The 15,571-nt window shown below is 37.6% G+C and overlaps 1 pseudogene; it reads left to right on the top strand.

Annotated features, from left to right (window-relative positions):
* Window positions 1–7,587: 7,587 nt before the first annotated feature.
* On the top strand, window positions 7,588–14,968 carry LOC144997392 (metal transporter Nramp2-like; annotated as a pseudogene).
* Window positions 14,969–15,571: the final 603 nt, after the last annotated feature.

Raw genomic sequence — 15,571 nt, 5'->3', positions numbered from 1 at the left:
ATAATGAGAATGGTTCTATTTTGGCTTATCTAAATGGTGTCTTTTACTTTGAAGCTATACCATGTAATGGAATATATGAAACTGTTATGATTGTTGATAACTTAGGAAATGATGTTTTGAATATTGATTCTTCCACTAGTATGGATAAAGCATCCTTGTGGCATTGTCGTCTTGGACATGTCAACAAGAAACTCATAGCCCAACTCCAAAAGGATGGAGTGTTGGAGTCATTCGACCTTAGGGAAGATGACACTTGCGAGTCTTGTTTACTTGGAAAGATGACTAAGTCACCCTTCACGAGCACTTGTGAAAGGGGTGAGGGACTATTAGACCTAATACATACCGATGTATGTGGACCTTTTAGATCAACCACGAAGGATGGGAACCGCTTCTATGTGACCTTTACCGATGATTATAGTAGATATGGGTATATCTACTTAATCAAGCAAAAGTCAGAAACCTTTGAAAAGTTCAAAGAGTTCAAAAATGAAGTGGAGAATCAATTGGGCAGGAAAATCAAGATGCTTCGATCCGATCGAGGAGGAGAGTACCTGAGTCTTGAATTCCACGATTATCTCAAGGAGTGTGGAATAGTTTCGCAATTGACGCCTCCTACGACACCGCAATTGAATGGTGTGGCAGAAAGGCGTAATCGAACCTTATTGGATATGGTTCGCTCTATGATGAGTCGTGCTTCACTACCTATCTTCTTTTGGGGGTATGCCTTAGAGACTGCCGCCCATATCCTTAACCGAGTCCCTACCAAGAAGGTTGCCAAAACACCTCACGAGATGTGGACGGGGAAAGTTTCCTCGTTGGCACATATCAAGGTTTGGGGTTGTGAGGCTTTCGTAAGACGAGATACTCACGACAAGCTTGAACCTCGAAGTGAGCGATGTATTTTCATCGGCTACCCGCAAACTTCCTTTGGATATCTCTTCTATAGACCGAAAGATAATGTTATCTTTGTTGCGAGGAGAGGAGTTTTCCGAGAGCGAGAACTCATAAGCCAAGGAGACAGTGGGAGGTGAATCGAACTTGAAGAGATTCAAGAATCGATAGATGAAGGAACCTCTACCGCTGGCGTTCAACCCGAGGAGGAAACTCCGGTCGAACCGATTGACGAATCCTTACCTCTTAGACGTTCCGATAGATTTAGAGTTCAACCCCAGTTTTATGGTTTTCATATTACTACCGAAGGGGACACGTATATTAGTGATGGTACACTAATAAATCTTGATGAACCTAATAGCTATAAGGAAGCCATGGCAGGCCCGGAGTCTGCGAAATGGAAAGAGGCGATGGATAGCGAGATCTAATCCATGTACGATAACCAAGTTTGGAATTTGGTTGATTACGTGCCCGAACGTAAGACCGTAGGGTGCAAGTGGATCTTCAAGAAGAAGACCGACGTTGATGGGAACGTACACACATACAAAGCGCGATTGGTTGCGAAGGGCTTTACTCAAACTCCCGGAGTTGACTATGATGAGACCTTCTCGCCAGTTGCGAAGATTAAATCTATTAGAGTGATGCTAGCAATTGCCGCATTTCATGATTATGAGATTTGGCAAATGGATGTCAAGACCGCTTTCCTTAACGGAAAGTTGGCTGAGGATGTTTACATGGCTCAGCCAGAGGGGTTTGTGGATCCGAAGCATCCGAATAGAGTGTGTAAACTTGAGAAGTCCATTTATGGACTTAAGCAAGCGTCTCGCAGATGGAATCTTTGCTTCGATGAGAAAGTCAAAGAGTTTGGATTTGTACGAAGCGAAGACGAATCTTGTGTATATGTCAAAGCCAGTGGGAGTGTAGTAAGCTTCCTCGTTCTATATGTCGATGACATATTACTCATAGGAAACGACATCCCGACTCTGCAGGAGGTTAAGTCCTGGCTCGGGAAGTGCTTCGCTATGAAGGACCTCGGAGAGGCTTCTTACATATTGGGAATAAGGATAGTAAGAGAAAGAAGTAAGAGACTAATTGGACTTAGTCAGAATACTTACTTGGAGAAGATACTAAAACGTTTTAGTATGGAAAACTCAAAGAAGGGAGAACTACCGATACAAGGAAATGCCAAGTTGAGTAAGACTCAAAGTCCGAGTACCGAAGCCGAGATAGCAGAAATGAGCCGAGTACCATACGCTTCCGCAGTTGGCTCAATCATGTACGCTATGACTTGTACTTGCCCTGATGTAGCCTTCGCTTTGAGCATGGTTAGCAGATATCAAGGGAACCCTGGCAAAGCACATTGGATTGCGGTGAAGAACATCCTTAAGTACCTTCGGAGAACGAAAGAATGGTTCTTAGTCCTTGGAGGGAGTGATGACTTGAAGGTGCGAGGGTATAGTGATGCCAGCTTTCAAACCGACAGGGACAACTACCGTTCGCAGTCGGGCTGGGTCTTTACCCTAAATGGAGGAGCAGTGACATGGAAAAGTTCCAAGCAGGAAACCGTAGCTGATTCAACGTGCGAATCAGAGTACATCGCAGCGAGCGAAGCGTCGAAGGAGGCAATATGGCTGAAGAACTTCATCGGTGATCTTGGAGTTGTACCGGCCATAAAGGAGCCCATGGAGATTTTCTGTGATAACGAAGGTGCGGTTGCCTTGACCAAGGAACCAAGGGATCATGGTAGATCTCGACATATCGACAGAAAATATCACTTCATTAGACATCGTGTAGAAGAAGGACAACTCGTAGTGAAGAGGATATCATCAGAAGATAACCCAGCAGATCCGCTTACGAAGGGACTGAGTAGGGTTAAGCACTTACAGCATGCTAGGAGTATTGGGCTGAAGGATGATATTAGCATAGATTAGATTGTATTAGAAACGTATAATAGATAAATGTAATTAACATTTGATGATTAAATAAAGAAGTTTTATTTATGAGTAAAGTTACTATCACATGTTAGTTGTTTAACTATTGTTTCACTTTGCATGTTTTGACTTCCAGAATAATTGAGTTTATTAGGAATAATCGAATTATTCAAATGGTCCACAATCGTTCATATGTTGGGAGTAGATATGAATGAAGATTGTCGTGAATTGGTGTGTAGAGTGTCTAAATGGTGTTAGACATAGCAAGAGTTGCTGCAACGTTCATGAGTGCTTACGAACTGGTTTTGAGCATTGGAATAAACCCGCGCTTGCTGGAATCACTTTATGGAATACGATATAAAAGGTGATCGCAAGACGATAATATCATATGGTCTTAAAACCTAGATATATGGTTTATTATTTTCTGATTGATTGTGCATTGATAATGCGAAAACGCATCAGTAACTTGATGTTATAAAACGCATTGTTGTGTATAGTTGGTTAATGAATAAGTAAATGCATATAAGTCGAAGTTTATCTGTAAATTTTATCCTAAGAGGGTAGAAGAGATATCTTGGCCACTCAATGATTTGATTTGACTTATGTGCCGGGCCCGGTCAGAACTGAATTGATGTGTTCGATTAAGTTCTATGTCAAATAAATCGAAGATCGAGAAATCTAAATGCTAGACTAACCATTCCATAGGATTGTCAGCATGATATCTAACAGAGGACTGTACGATCCCTTATCTAAAGGACAATATTGATTAGATCAGAGTTGACAGCGTCTTTGAGAGCTACGATTGCAAACCGTATTATACTTGTATAGTTACTAGACTTATCCAAGTGGGAGACTGTTGGAATAGTGTCTAAGGCTATAACTATATTCGGTGGTGCATGGTCCTTTTGGGTTGCCTTCACCATAGCAACTTGAAGGATGATTTGTTAAGAGAGAGTAAATATTATAAGGAATAATATTTAGCTATTTGATTAATATAAGTCATAGATTAATTGGTATTAATTTGGTGACTTAAAGAGATTAATTAAATAAGAGGGTATAAACTGTCAATTGTTTGATAGTTAGACTTTAGACTATAAATCCATTAGGATGGACTTTGGACGGTTTCTAAGAGCTTTAGGATAGCTCAAAATAGTCCATAAGGATATCTATGGAATGGATTTGGATAGCCTTAAGTGAAGATTATCCAATTAGGGTTTAGGGTGAAACCCTTAAGGAGTCTAAAGGTATAAATAGGCCCTTGGGGTGTGGAATTCGTGGACAAGCTTTCAGAACCTAAAGAAAGGAACCTCTGGCCGAATTCCATCCCCTCTCCTCTCTCCTAAATCATCTTGCTTGCTATTGGTGTTTGTGAACCATCAGAGGAGTGACAATTGTGACTCTAGAAGCTCCAAGACAAGAAGATCAACAAGGAACTCAAAGGTATGATTCTAGATCTGTATTAATGTTATTGTTTAACCTAATTAGTCATTAGAAGTCTTGGATTCAAAAGCATGTTTGATAGAAAGCCTAGATCCAAGCAATAGGGTTTTGCATGCGCACATAGGAAAGTTCTTATGGCTAAAACCCAACATTATCTTGTACCAATCTCCAATGGAAAGTTCTATAATTGAAAAAGTGTCTGTGACTTGTGTACATAGTCATTACAAAATGATCATTTTATATAAGTTTAGAATCGAACAAATTACAGTAAGTGGCAGGAACTTGGTATTATTACACTTACGATAAAGATTTGGAATTGTGAAATGACTATCGTTGGAGTTGTTTACAATTGATCTATTTGACAAAGTAAGGACCGTAGCTAAAACATACTGTGCATGCTTGGAGCATGGGATAACTATTGTTTTAATTCAAGTATTAAGTTGATTATTCGAAACATTATACTATGAATAATGAGTAGTCAATATGGTGACTAAATAAAAGGTATTTTATTTATACTCAAAAGTTTTGGAGCCATATACGATTAGTATTATTCTTGTGTTCCACTTTGCATGTTTTGACTTCCTGAATAATAAGATTATTCAAACCATCCATAGTCGATCATACTTCGGAAGTAGGTATGAAGCTAGACTGTCATGAGTTAGCTTACAGATTGTCTAAGGTGTTAGACATAGAAAACATTTTCTACACCATTCATGAGTGCTCCTGAAATAAGATTTGAGTATTGGATTCAACCCTCGCTCACCTGAATTACTTCATGGTATTTATCATGAGTAATTGTGAGACGATAATATCATATAATCTTCAAACTAAGATATATGAGTTGTTGACTACGAGTTGGTTGTGCATTGATGATACGAAAACACATAAGTAACTTGATGTTATAAAATGCATCGTTTTGCATGACTTAATGAGTAGTTTGTACAACCATATAATGTCGACGTTTATCTGTTCCTTTTATCCTAAGAGGATTAAAAGCAATATCTTTCACTTCTCGATGATTCTGTTTTGACTACGTGCCAAGCCCGGTCATAACTAAATTGATGTGTTCAGTTTTGTTGTATGTCAGACGAATCGGAAATAGAGAAACAAATTGCAGGACAATAAGTAAGACTATCTTCCATGTATTTGACCACATAGATATCTTGAGAACAGATGAATATATGATCCCTTACCTGAAGGACGCGTCATTGACTAGGTCAGAGTTCAACATCGGCTTTTGAAAGCTTACGATTTCTAAGTCGGATCATAAAGTCGGATTAGCAGCTATAGTTATTAGATTTATCCAAGTGGAAGACTCTTGGATTTGGTGTCTAAGCCCATAACTATAATTGGTATGTACTTGATCTGATTGTAGCATGGTCCTTTTGGGTTGCCTCCACCAGTGCAATTTGATAGGATGGACTTTTGAGAATAAGGTTATTTAGGATATATTAATATATTAAGAGTATAATATATTAATATTAACTCATATTATTTAATTAGTATTGATCCAGAATTAATTTTGAATTATTTTTGTGATCAAAAGAGACTAATTAAGTATATAGGGATTGATTGTGTAAATCAATGATTCTTATAGTGTGGGCTAATGATCCATGATTATTTTGGATGTGCTAAAACAATGAGATAACCCATAGAGGTGAACCCATGGAGCCTAAGTAATATGAAAGGTCATTAGGGTTTACAAGGTGTAACCCTAACATTTTCTACACTATAAATAAACCTCCTAAGAGCCAAAACCAATTACATGAGTAGCCACAACACTCTTCGAGAGTGTGTATTGATTTTGTGCTAAATAACTTATTCTCTCACGCATATTGGAGTTTGTGAACCATTAGAGGCATCACACTTAGGGTGCTCAAGCTTTCAAAGGTCAAGAACTACAAGTCCTTCTAAGAGGTAAGTTATCTAACTAGAAAAACAACCTTTTACAACACACAAGTAATAACACACGGTGATAGAAGACACACATTTATGCGTGCCCTAAAAATTGATGTTAGTTTTCCAAAATATGAAGCATAGAGGACACGAATTTATATGTGCGCTAAAATTAGTGTCCAAACAAAATTAAAAACACGGAGGGGGCCTACTATCAAAAAGTGTGTCGTGTAGAACTCTCGTTTTATAATTGTTTTCATAAACTCGCGTTCTTCAATTTTCTAATTGCTAAGGGGGGAATGAAATACCAAAAAATTGAAAACCCCGTCTGTTACACTCCTCCTTCTTTTTTGTATGTTGTGAAATACTCTTTGATAAAAAGAAACCTTAAAGCATTGTATGGGTTCCATATATGCGATTTTTAGTTGTGAAGTTCCTGGAATCATATTTTTGACTTCGATCGATATTTCCATATTTTTGAAGTTCTTATTATCCTCTTCGATCAAACGACTCCCTAAAACCCTGCCTGATACCCACCTCCACTACCTTCAACCCACACCGAATCTTCAGGCCTCGCACGACGACGATATGCATGCCTTATTGATCAACACTTTATCCACCATCACTGTTTGCAGCTCCCTCACCCCATCCTCACTGTTAAACCTAGCAAAATCCTTATATAACATTCCTATGAAAATCAAATTTTGGCGCTCTGTGACTGTCGACGGGAGCTAAAACCTAATTTCGGGTCAATGGACTTTGTGAATATTCCGGTACAGAACTCGGAGGAGGAGGTACGAGTGGCTCTCGACCAACTTCCTAGAGACGCAACTGATATACTTGACATTTTGAAGGCCAAACTAGCCCCTCTTGGTCTCATTTCACCATTTATAGTTCCATTATAGATGTCATAACTATGCACATGTTCTGAACAACAATCAATGTGCTATATTTCACGGCTGCTAGCCCTAACCCTAACCTTATCCCCCAAATTCTAATTTCATTGATATGTATCTATAATATATTCCTGATTAGAACTGTTTGATGCTAGGGTTTATTCATTGGGAGTTCTAGTGGAATCAAGAGCTACCTGTGTAGCTTCTTAGTGGGAAACAAGTTGAACTTACCTAGACAAAGAGTTCAAGCCTCTCAAAAAGCTCGTAAATCAGGGAAACATGAAGGAGCATTGGTGCTACATGTCGTGCTAAAAAGATTCGGATAGAAAACAGAGGGGAAATTGCAGTGAGAGTGATCAGAACTGCTCATGAGATGGGGAGGGCCTATAGGTGAAGCTATGTCACATATTATATCATGTCCCTTTTCGTGTTAATAGTACCTTCGGTAGTTCTGTTCATTGTAGTCTACCAATTTCCCTTCTTGATTCTTGTTTTAACTATTGTTATTTTCAATCACCTTCATCAACAGTTTCATGTTTTTACTTCTTCAGAATTATAGAGTGAGGAATTTCCAAGCTATCTTTGCAGTTCTCATCTCAACTATGGGACTATCTGTGACTCCAGTCAAATTTATGTCAAAAATTAATTGAACAATAATCATGATTGGGATGAACCAAGTGGTAGAGATTGTAACAAGGTTTCCAAAAATATAAAGAACACTGAAATCCGAGTTATAACGAAGAAGTTATGACCAATCGAAAATCCGCGATAAAACCAGCAAAACATTGTTCAATGTAACAAGCGAATTTTCGATAAAAGGCTTTTTAGCCTTAACAATCTAAATGAAAGATGTAGAATATGTTAAACCGAGAACATTCATAAAAAGAACGTCAAAATCTGATTTCGTATGAGGAAGTTATGATTTTTCGAAGTTTCGATTTAGCGGTAGACAACTAAAAATTTGAAATATAAATCAATCAATATTTATCCAATGCAACTTAAACGAGAATCGAAGGTCTCGTCATTAGTAGTACAACGGTAAAAAGACAGACAAAAACGGACATCGGATGAAGAAGTTATGAATTTTTAACGGATTTTCCTGTCCTGGTCTATTAAAAAAAATAATATTAACATTAAATTCATAATTAGCCAACGAAGTCTAAACAAAAGTCGTAGAGTATAATTTTACCTACGCGTGCATATAACCAACGTTAAAAACGGAGTTCGTATACGAAAGTTATGAATTTTACAAGTTTTGGCACAAAAAAAAGGAAAAACCGTGCAATTTCGCATGCCACGTCACCCTCACATGCGAGCCTCCACGTGTCGGCTGCTGATTGGACCAGAGCCTTGCGTTTCGCCTTCTGATTTGACCAACTCCGTGGTCCACTCACCTTCGGATAGCCTCGCATGAGACACACCGGAGACACCCCTCGGACACCCCCATTTGCACGTGTCTCCTTCCCATTAGACCGATGTCCGGTCCAGTCCGAGTCCTCAATCTATCCGACCCTCGCACGTGGCCTTCGCTGCTGACTGACACGTGGCTGCTGACTCCTCGCCCTCACCGGCTGTCTTGTTCGGACCGCACCCTCGCACCCCTATATAAAGGGTGCGAGACTTCTCGGATTTGAGAGGTTTTTCACCCCAAATTTCACCATTTTTCACCTTTTCACCCCCTCAACTTTCTCACGACCCCCGAAGGCCCCGGTATCATGTCTAAAGCCTGAAGCAAGCCCCGGAGCCCTAAAATTCTCAAGAATTCATCCTCTCTCTTGTCCAAACTCTACCCGATTTAAGCCGGTTTTTCGTCAAACAAACTATTTTCTGGGAAACGAAACGCTGCCCAAATTACCACCTATCAAGGTGAGTTCATACCCCTATAATTTACCTTTTTAATGGTTTTTAAATGCTTTTAAGGGGGGGGGGGGGGGGGGGGAATACAAGTTTAACACAATATTAAGTTGTGTTAATAATTGTATGTGATAATAATCACACAAAGAGTTTCCGTATGCTTTTAATAATTACCAAATACATCCAAAATGACTTAAAGCCATGTTAAATCTTTAAAGTCATGTAAACTCCATTAAATTCTTTGAAATATGTTTTATAAACTATTTCAAATTATAAATGCCAAAAATCATGTTTATATATGTATAAATATAAAAATAAGATTTGAAGGGCTTAGGACTAATGAATTATCTTATTTCCTTTTCCTTGTTTGGATGTGGAGTTATGGTTGTGTTATTTGTCCGAAGGTCGTTTCCTTCTTAATTATATATATTATACATATATGAGTATAAAATAGGTTACTCCTTTTGGTATCATTACCTATGTATCAGGCTGAGAAAAAGTGTTAATCCATGAGAAATCAAGTTAACTAGATAGAACATATAAATTATAATAGGTATAATTTATGATTCCAAACTAAATATACAAGTATGATTCACATTCCAAGGGAAGTACCAAAACTTATTTAGCTATAGCAGGATATGTATAATGCCTTTAATATATAAATAACATATTAAAGAAGTAAAGATACATCATATTGGGTTTGCATTAACAAAGGTACGATACAGAGTACCAGGGTTAGCAAACACGGGGTAATAATACATCATATCGGGTTTGCATTAACAAAGGTACGATACAGAGTAGCAGGGTTAGCAAACACGGGGTAATAATACATCATATCGGGTTTGCATTAACAAAGGTACGATATAGAGTTCCAGGGTTAGCAAACACGGGGTACTAATACATAGTAAATCTCGTTGAAACAATAAATTTGTGAGACCCTTCATGGGGTACTTATCTAAGTACAACTTTAAGTCCTGACCTATTAACCAGAATCTCTTGTAGGGAGAGCATGAATTTGTGTATAGATCTATATAGGACTGACAATCCTGCACCTCTACTGTTCGCTACAGTTTGGCCGGCGGGCCTAGGGTGTCAAATATCATTCCATTCAGACGCCTGAAGAACGTCGCCGCAGGCATATCAGTCATATTATTATGGTTAATATAACTCACATGGATAAAACAACGAGTGAATTACTAAGTAATATTCTTCTGTTAAAACAGTAAGAAAAGATAATTACATCCTTACCAAATATACCTTCTGTAGGTTTTACTTACAGTAAAAGCTATGTATCATGAAATCAAGTATGGTAAATATACTTGTACTTCTGGTTTTGAACATTTAAAGCCACAAGGCAGTATTATGGATAATATAATATTTTCCAGGATTAATACTAAGGTTTTTACTATAGAACAGATATAACTAAGAATACATTTACAAATGAAACGATTTATGGAATTAAACCACTCTTTCAAAAGAAACGGTTTTTGGTATTTAACCACTTATACAAAGGAAATGGTTTATGGGACTTAAGCACTTACGCAAAGGAAATGGTTTATAGGATTAAACCACTTTTACAAATGGAATGGTTATGGGATTAAACCACCTTTTACAAATGGAATGGTTAGGGGATTAAACCACTTTTACAAATGAAACGGGTTATGGAATTAAACTACGAATCAAATGGAACTTAGTCATTCAATATCTATAAACTAGTATAACATAAAAAGACCTTTAGTGGTTAATTCTATAAGTCCTTAGTTATTACATAAGAGTTATATATAAGTAATATCCGATTGACAATGAAATGTGTGACTTCCGCCTTACTTCCTGTTCCTTGTTTGGTTGTGGGCTTAGGGTAGATACACCCATTTAACTGTCAGCTCGATATTAGGTTATACATAATTAGTATAAACTAAGTAATTACAGAGGGAAACTATTGAGGTTATCAGTTTATCACCTCAGGAAATATAGGATTTTCTGGAGGAACCAGTAAACTTTTCCAAAGAACCTAGAGTATACTTAACAGAACTAAAATACTTATGAACTCACCAGCTTAAATGCTGATATACTATTTCCAAATAACTTGTATTCTCAGGAATCCATTAGACATGTACACTTAGGGATGAGCATAGGCGGGTACCCGCCTCATTTGGCGAAAACCGAAACTGGAACCAGAATCGGTGGTTCCTAGAAAGTTAGAACCAGAATCGGAACAGCTCTAGGTAGTTCTTAAATGTTTTGAACAAGTCCCGGAACCGGTGGTTCCGGTTCCGGGAGTAGATAACCGGGTTACATTAATTTTGTTAACTTTTTTGATAAAACCGCAATTTAGTTTGATCCAAATCAAGTCAATTCGGACCAACGACGGACAAAATCGGATCAATGTATACTCTAAATCGGTGTAAGTTACACACACACAAACACACACACACACATATATATATATATATAAACCGGTTTCGGCGGGTACCTAGCGGGTAGTAGTTCCGAAAAAACGAGAACCATAACCGGAACCGCTTAAGGCGGTTCCATAACTTTAGGAACCGGAACTGCTTAAGGAGGTTCTAGTTCCAAAATTGGTAGTTCCGAGGCAGTTCCGGTTCCAAAAGCGGGTACCCGGTTCTGATGCTCATCCCTAGGTACACTCCCGAAGCTCTTGAGAAGACTACCTAGTACCGTACCACGACTCTTGTCTTCTCCTGTACTTACTTTGGTGTTTGAATATGTAATGTTTAAACACTTATGTAAAACTTATACTTATTAATATAATGGTTGTGTGTAATTGGATTACTATATTGCATGTGTTGTTATACTTACATGAAGTCCTCCGCCCCCGAATGTTTCCGCCGTTCTGGTTTGGGGGTGTGACACTATCATTTGCATAGATGTTTGCTTATGCATAACTCGGTGGAAAAGAACTTCTAATAGGTTACATATCTATAACAAATTAACATTCCAATTTCCAACCATAGTAATCAAATTACTCATCTTTATATCCCATCAATCACAGGTCTTTTGGTTCCAAAACTCAACTCAAGAACAATTAGACAACCAGTTGGAGTAGTAAGGTGTGTTATAATGCGTCATAATGTATTCCTCCATTCTGCTTTAGTCTAATCAAGAAAAATCGACCTAAAGAAGAAAGGAAGAGTACAAGTCAATTACTACACAATCGAGTCATCTGTTGCCCTTTTGGTTTCTTTCATGATCAATCTATATGTGACTATTGTATTTGCTAAAGAGTTTTATGGAACTAAACAAGCTGATAGTATACGGCTTGTGAATCCTGGACAATATTTTGAAAAGAAATATGGAGGAGATTTTATGCCAGTTTTGTATATTTGGGGAATTAGTTTATTAGCAGCTAGACAAAGTAGTACAATCACAGGTACTTATGCTGGTCAATTTTTTCATGGGTGGATTTATTAACCTTCGGTTGAAGAAATGGTTGAGGGCTTTGATAACTAGAAATTGTGCAATTGTTCCAACTATGATTGTAGCTCTTGTTTTCAACAAATCAGAAGCTTCACTTGATGTGTTGAATGAATGGTTTAATGTTCTTCAGTCTATTAAGATCCATTTTGCACTTATTCCACTTTTGACCTTGGTGTCTAAAGAGGAAGTCATGGGTTTCTTCAAGATTGGACTTACTTAAGAGGTATTATGTCACACCCCCGAACCGTCAGAAATAACGGCGGAAACGTCCGGAGGGTAGGCGACGTCATGCGTAGTATCACAACAATCGTATCGTAGCAATCAAAGAAAACATAACCATTACATAACAATAAGAATATTTACACCTGTTTGAAAGCATAGTTTGTATACATCAAAGTAACAAAAGATAAAGAAACGACTCCAAAATGCTCCGTTTTCTCCAAAAGCTAGCGAAGGTACCTGTCTATCGTTGCCCTGAGAATACAAGCGGTTTTGAAAATGTATCAGCATAAAGCTGGTGAGTTCATAAGCATATTTTTGTATTGAAAACTAGTCACTGAATTTGTACAAATGGTTTCTTTTCATTATAAGTAAAATGTCGTTTATATCGAAAACCATTGTTATCAAGTTCTGAAATATGAACGCATGTTTTCCAAGAAAATCCAATATTTTCTAACATGTTTGTTGATTACTGTATGAAAAGTATATTCCGTTTGAAAACACTATCTACCACCAATATGTAGTGTATGTTTTGTTTGAAAACCCTGGCTATCACCAGTATGTAGTTTATGTTCTGTTCGAAAACCTTGGATACCACTAGTATGTAGTGTATGTTCTGTTCGAAAACCCTGGCTATAACACTATGTAGTGTATGTTCTGTTCGAAAACCCTGGCTACCACCAGTATGTAGTGTATGTTTTGTTCAAATAACCCTAGCTACCACCAGTATGTATAGTAGTTTTATTACTAGAAATAAAACCAAAGGTTGTGGCCTTGGATTACCCTCCAGTAAGTAGATAGGTAGTTTTATTGATTAAAATAAAACTATAGAAGAAAGAAATCCCGTAAACAAAGGTTAGTTGATACTTATTGTGAGTCGTATAACCATGCTAATATGACCGGTGACCTCCTTAACGTTTCTTCAGGCATCGTACGCTTACAAAATTTGTCACCCCAGGTGTGCCCGCCTAACTGTAGCTAACAGTTCAGGTGTGGGATTGTCGGTACCGAATAGATCTATTCACAAATTTCACGCTCTCCCACCGGGATATTTTGGTTATACTAAAGGTGAGGATTTACTGGTACCTCAAAGGGCATAACGAAGATAGGTCTCACAATCCTGTATTAACTAGTTTACATGTTGTTCGGTTGTTCTTGAGTTCGAAATCATTTGTAATGGCGTAGAGCATAAATAATTAAATACAAAATAATTATTTAGTAAGATACTCTCGTTATCTGAATATAGTAATGGATAAACTATATATGTCATACTTTATGTGTTTGACTTTGTATGAAGTTTGAATCTGTAGAACCAGTAATGAATTCCCCAAACTATACCTATTATAGTTTGACTAGTAAGTTGGGTCGATTTCTAGGTGAAAAAACGCTGATTTCTAGTAGATATCAAGCATAGATGGTAGTTACTTACTGTAAGAGGCTTGAAATGAGTTTTTAGCAACGAAAGACTAGTGTGCGTTCTTGGTGTTCTTGGTGATAAAGAAAATCTAGAACAAGATGAGATTAATGAGATGAAACATGGATTCCTCACTAGGGAATGGATTAAAACACAATCAAGCGAAAGAATCACTTACATTTCTGATGGTTCTTGAGCAAATTTTGAAATTTGTAGAAAGAGAGAGAGAGAGAGAGAGAGAGAGAGAGAGAGAAAGAAAGAGAAAGAGAGAGAGAGAGAGAGAGAGAGAGAGAGAAGGAGAGTAGGGAGAAGGTCCTTAGAGTGTGTAAAGGGTGGAATGAAGGCCACTCAACCCTTATATAGGGGTGAGTTTACGGCCAGGGGTGGGGTGGGGGTGTACAGTCGTAAACTCGAGTTTGCGGTCGTACACTCCTTTCAAGGGGATGATTGGCCCGGATTTCAAACGATCCAAACCTCGATCGCATTGAGTTTAGAATATTTAATTAGACCCGAGAAGTTAATGGAAAATTTTAATAAAAATTAAATTTTATTAACGGAAACGAGTTTAAATAACGGGATAAATTTCAGGTTGTCATATATTATGATGATTCTTTAACTGGGATTATTGATATATATATATATATATATATATATATATATATATATATATATATATATATATATATATATATATATATACATATAAATTTCTTGAATGTAAATCAATGGATTGCATGGAGTGTAGCTGCTTTAGTGATGGTGATCAATGGGTACCTTTTTCTTCACTTTTTGTGGTTGAGGTCAACGGGTTCTTGTAAGGATTTTTTGGCCATGACATGTACGGGGGCATATTTGGTATTTATATTATATCTCATAAATCATGGAGATTGTCTACCTTCTATATTGTTTAGCCACTTACCCAATAAAGGGTATGCCTATATTGGAAAATAAACACCATGGCTTAATCTTCTTGTGTGCCATATAACCCCATTGACGATTGACCTTTTCCAAATCGAAGATTGGATTTTTTTTAGAAATGTTAATCCATTTTTCTATAACAATCTTCATTCACGTAAATGGGATGCTAACAACATCATTTGCTTTTGATTCTTTTCTGATTAACATATTGTACTTTGACATTTGTATAATTGGGCTGATTATTCTTAAGAACAAATTACACGGATGGTCCTTTAGTTGTTCAGTTTTTCCCTGATATGGTCCCTACGAAACTTTTTTTTCCCTAAAATGGTCCCTACGGAGCAAACCTTACACACAAAAGGCTGTTATGACTAACTCTGTTAACAGATTCTGTTAAATAATTATAAATGACAAAAATACCCTTTATGGTCCTTCTCTCTCTCTCTCCCTCTCTCTCTCTCTCTCTCTCTCCTTTGCTCGGACATCGATGGTAGAACCACTAAAGATCCAGCAACATAAACGATGGGGAAATGTTCCCCGTTTATTGTCTAATTGGAGAAGCAAAAAGAGAAACACAAATGGAAAGCACTGATTGGGAAGCTCTGGTGGTCAAGCAGTTAGCAAGGAGGAGCATCCGACCTCCAACAACCATCTATGGTTCTTTTCTCGTCGCC

The sequence above is a fragment of the Lactuca saligna genome, chromosome 1 (assembly GCF_052625555.1).
Source record: "Lactuca saligna cultivar CGN05327 chromosome 1, ASM5262555v1, whole genome shotgun sequence".
Lineage (NCBI taxonomy): Eukaryota > Viridiplantae > Streptophyta > Magnoliopsida > Asterales > Asteraceae > Lactuca > Lactuca saligna.
Note: the sequence above shows the minus strand (reverse complement) of the source record. Positions and strands in the feature narration are given on the sequence as shown.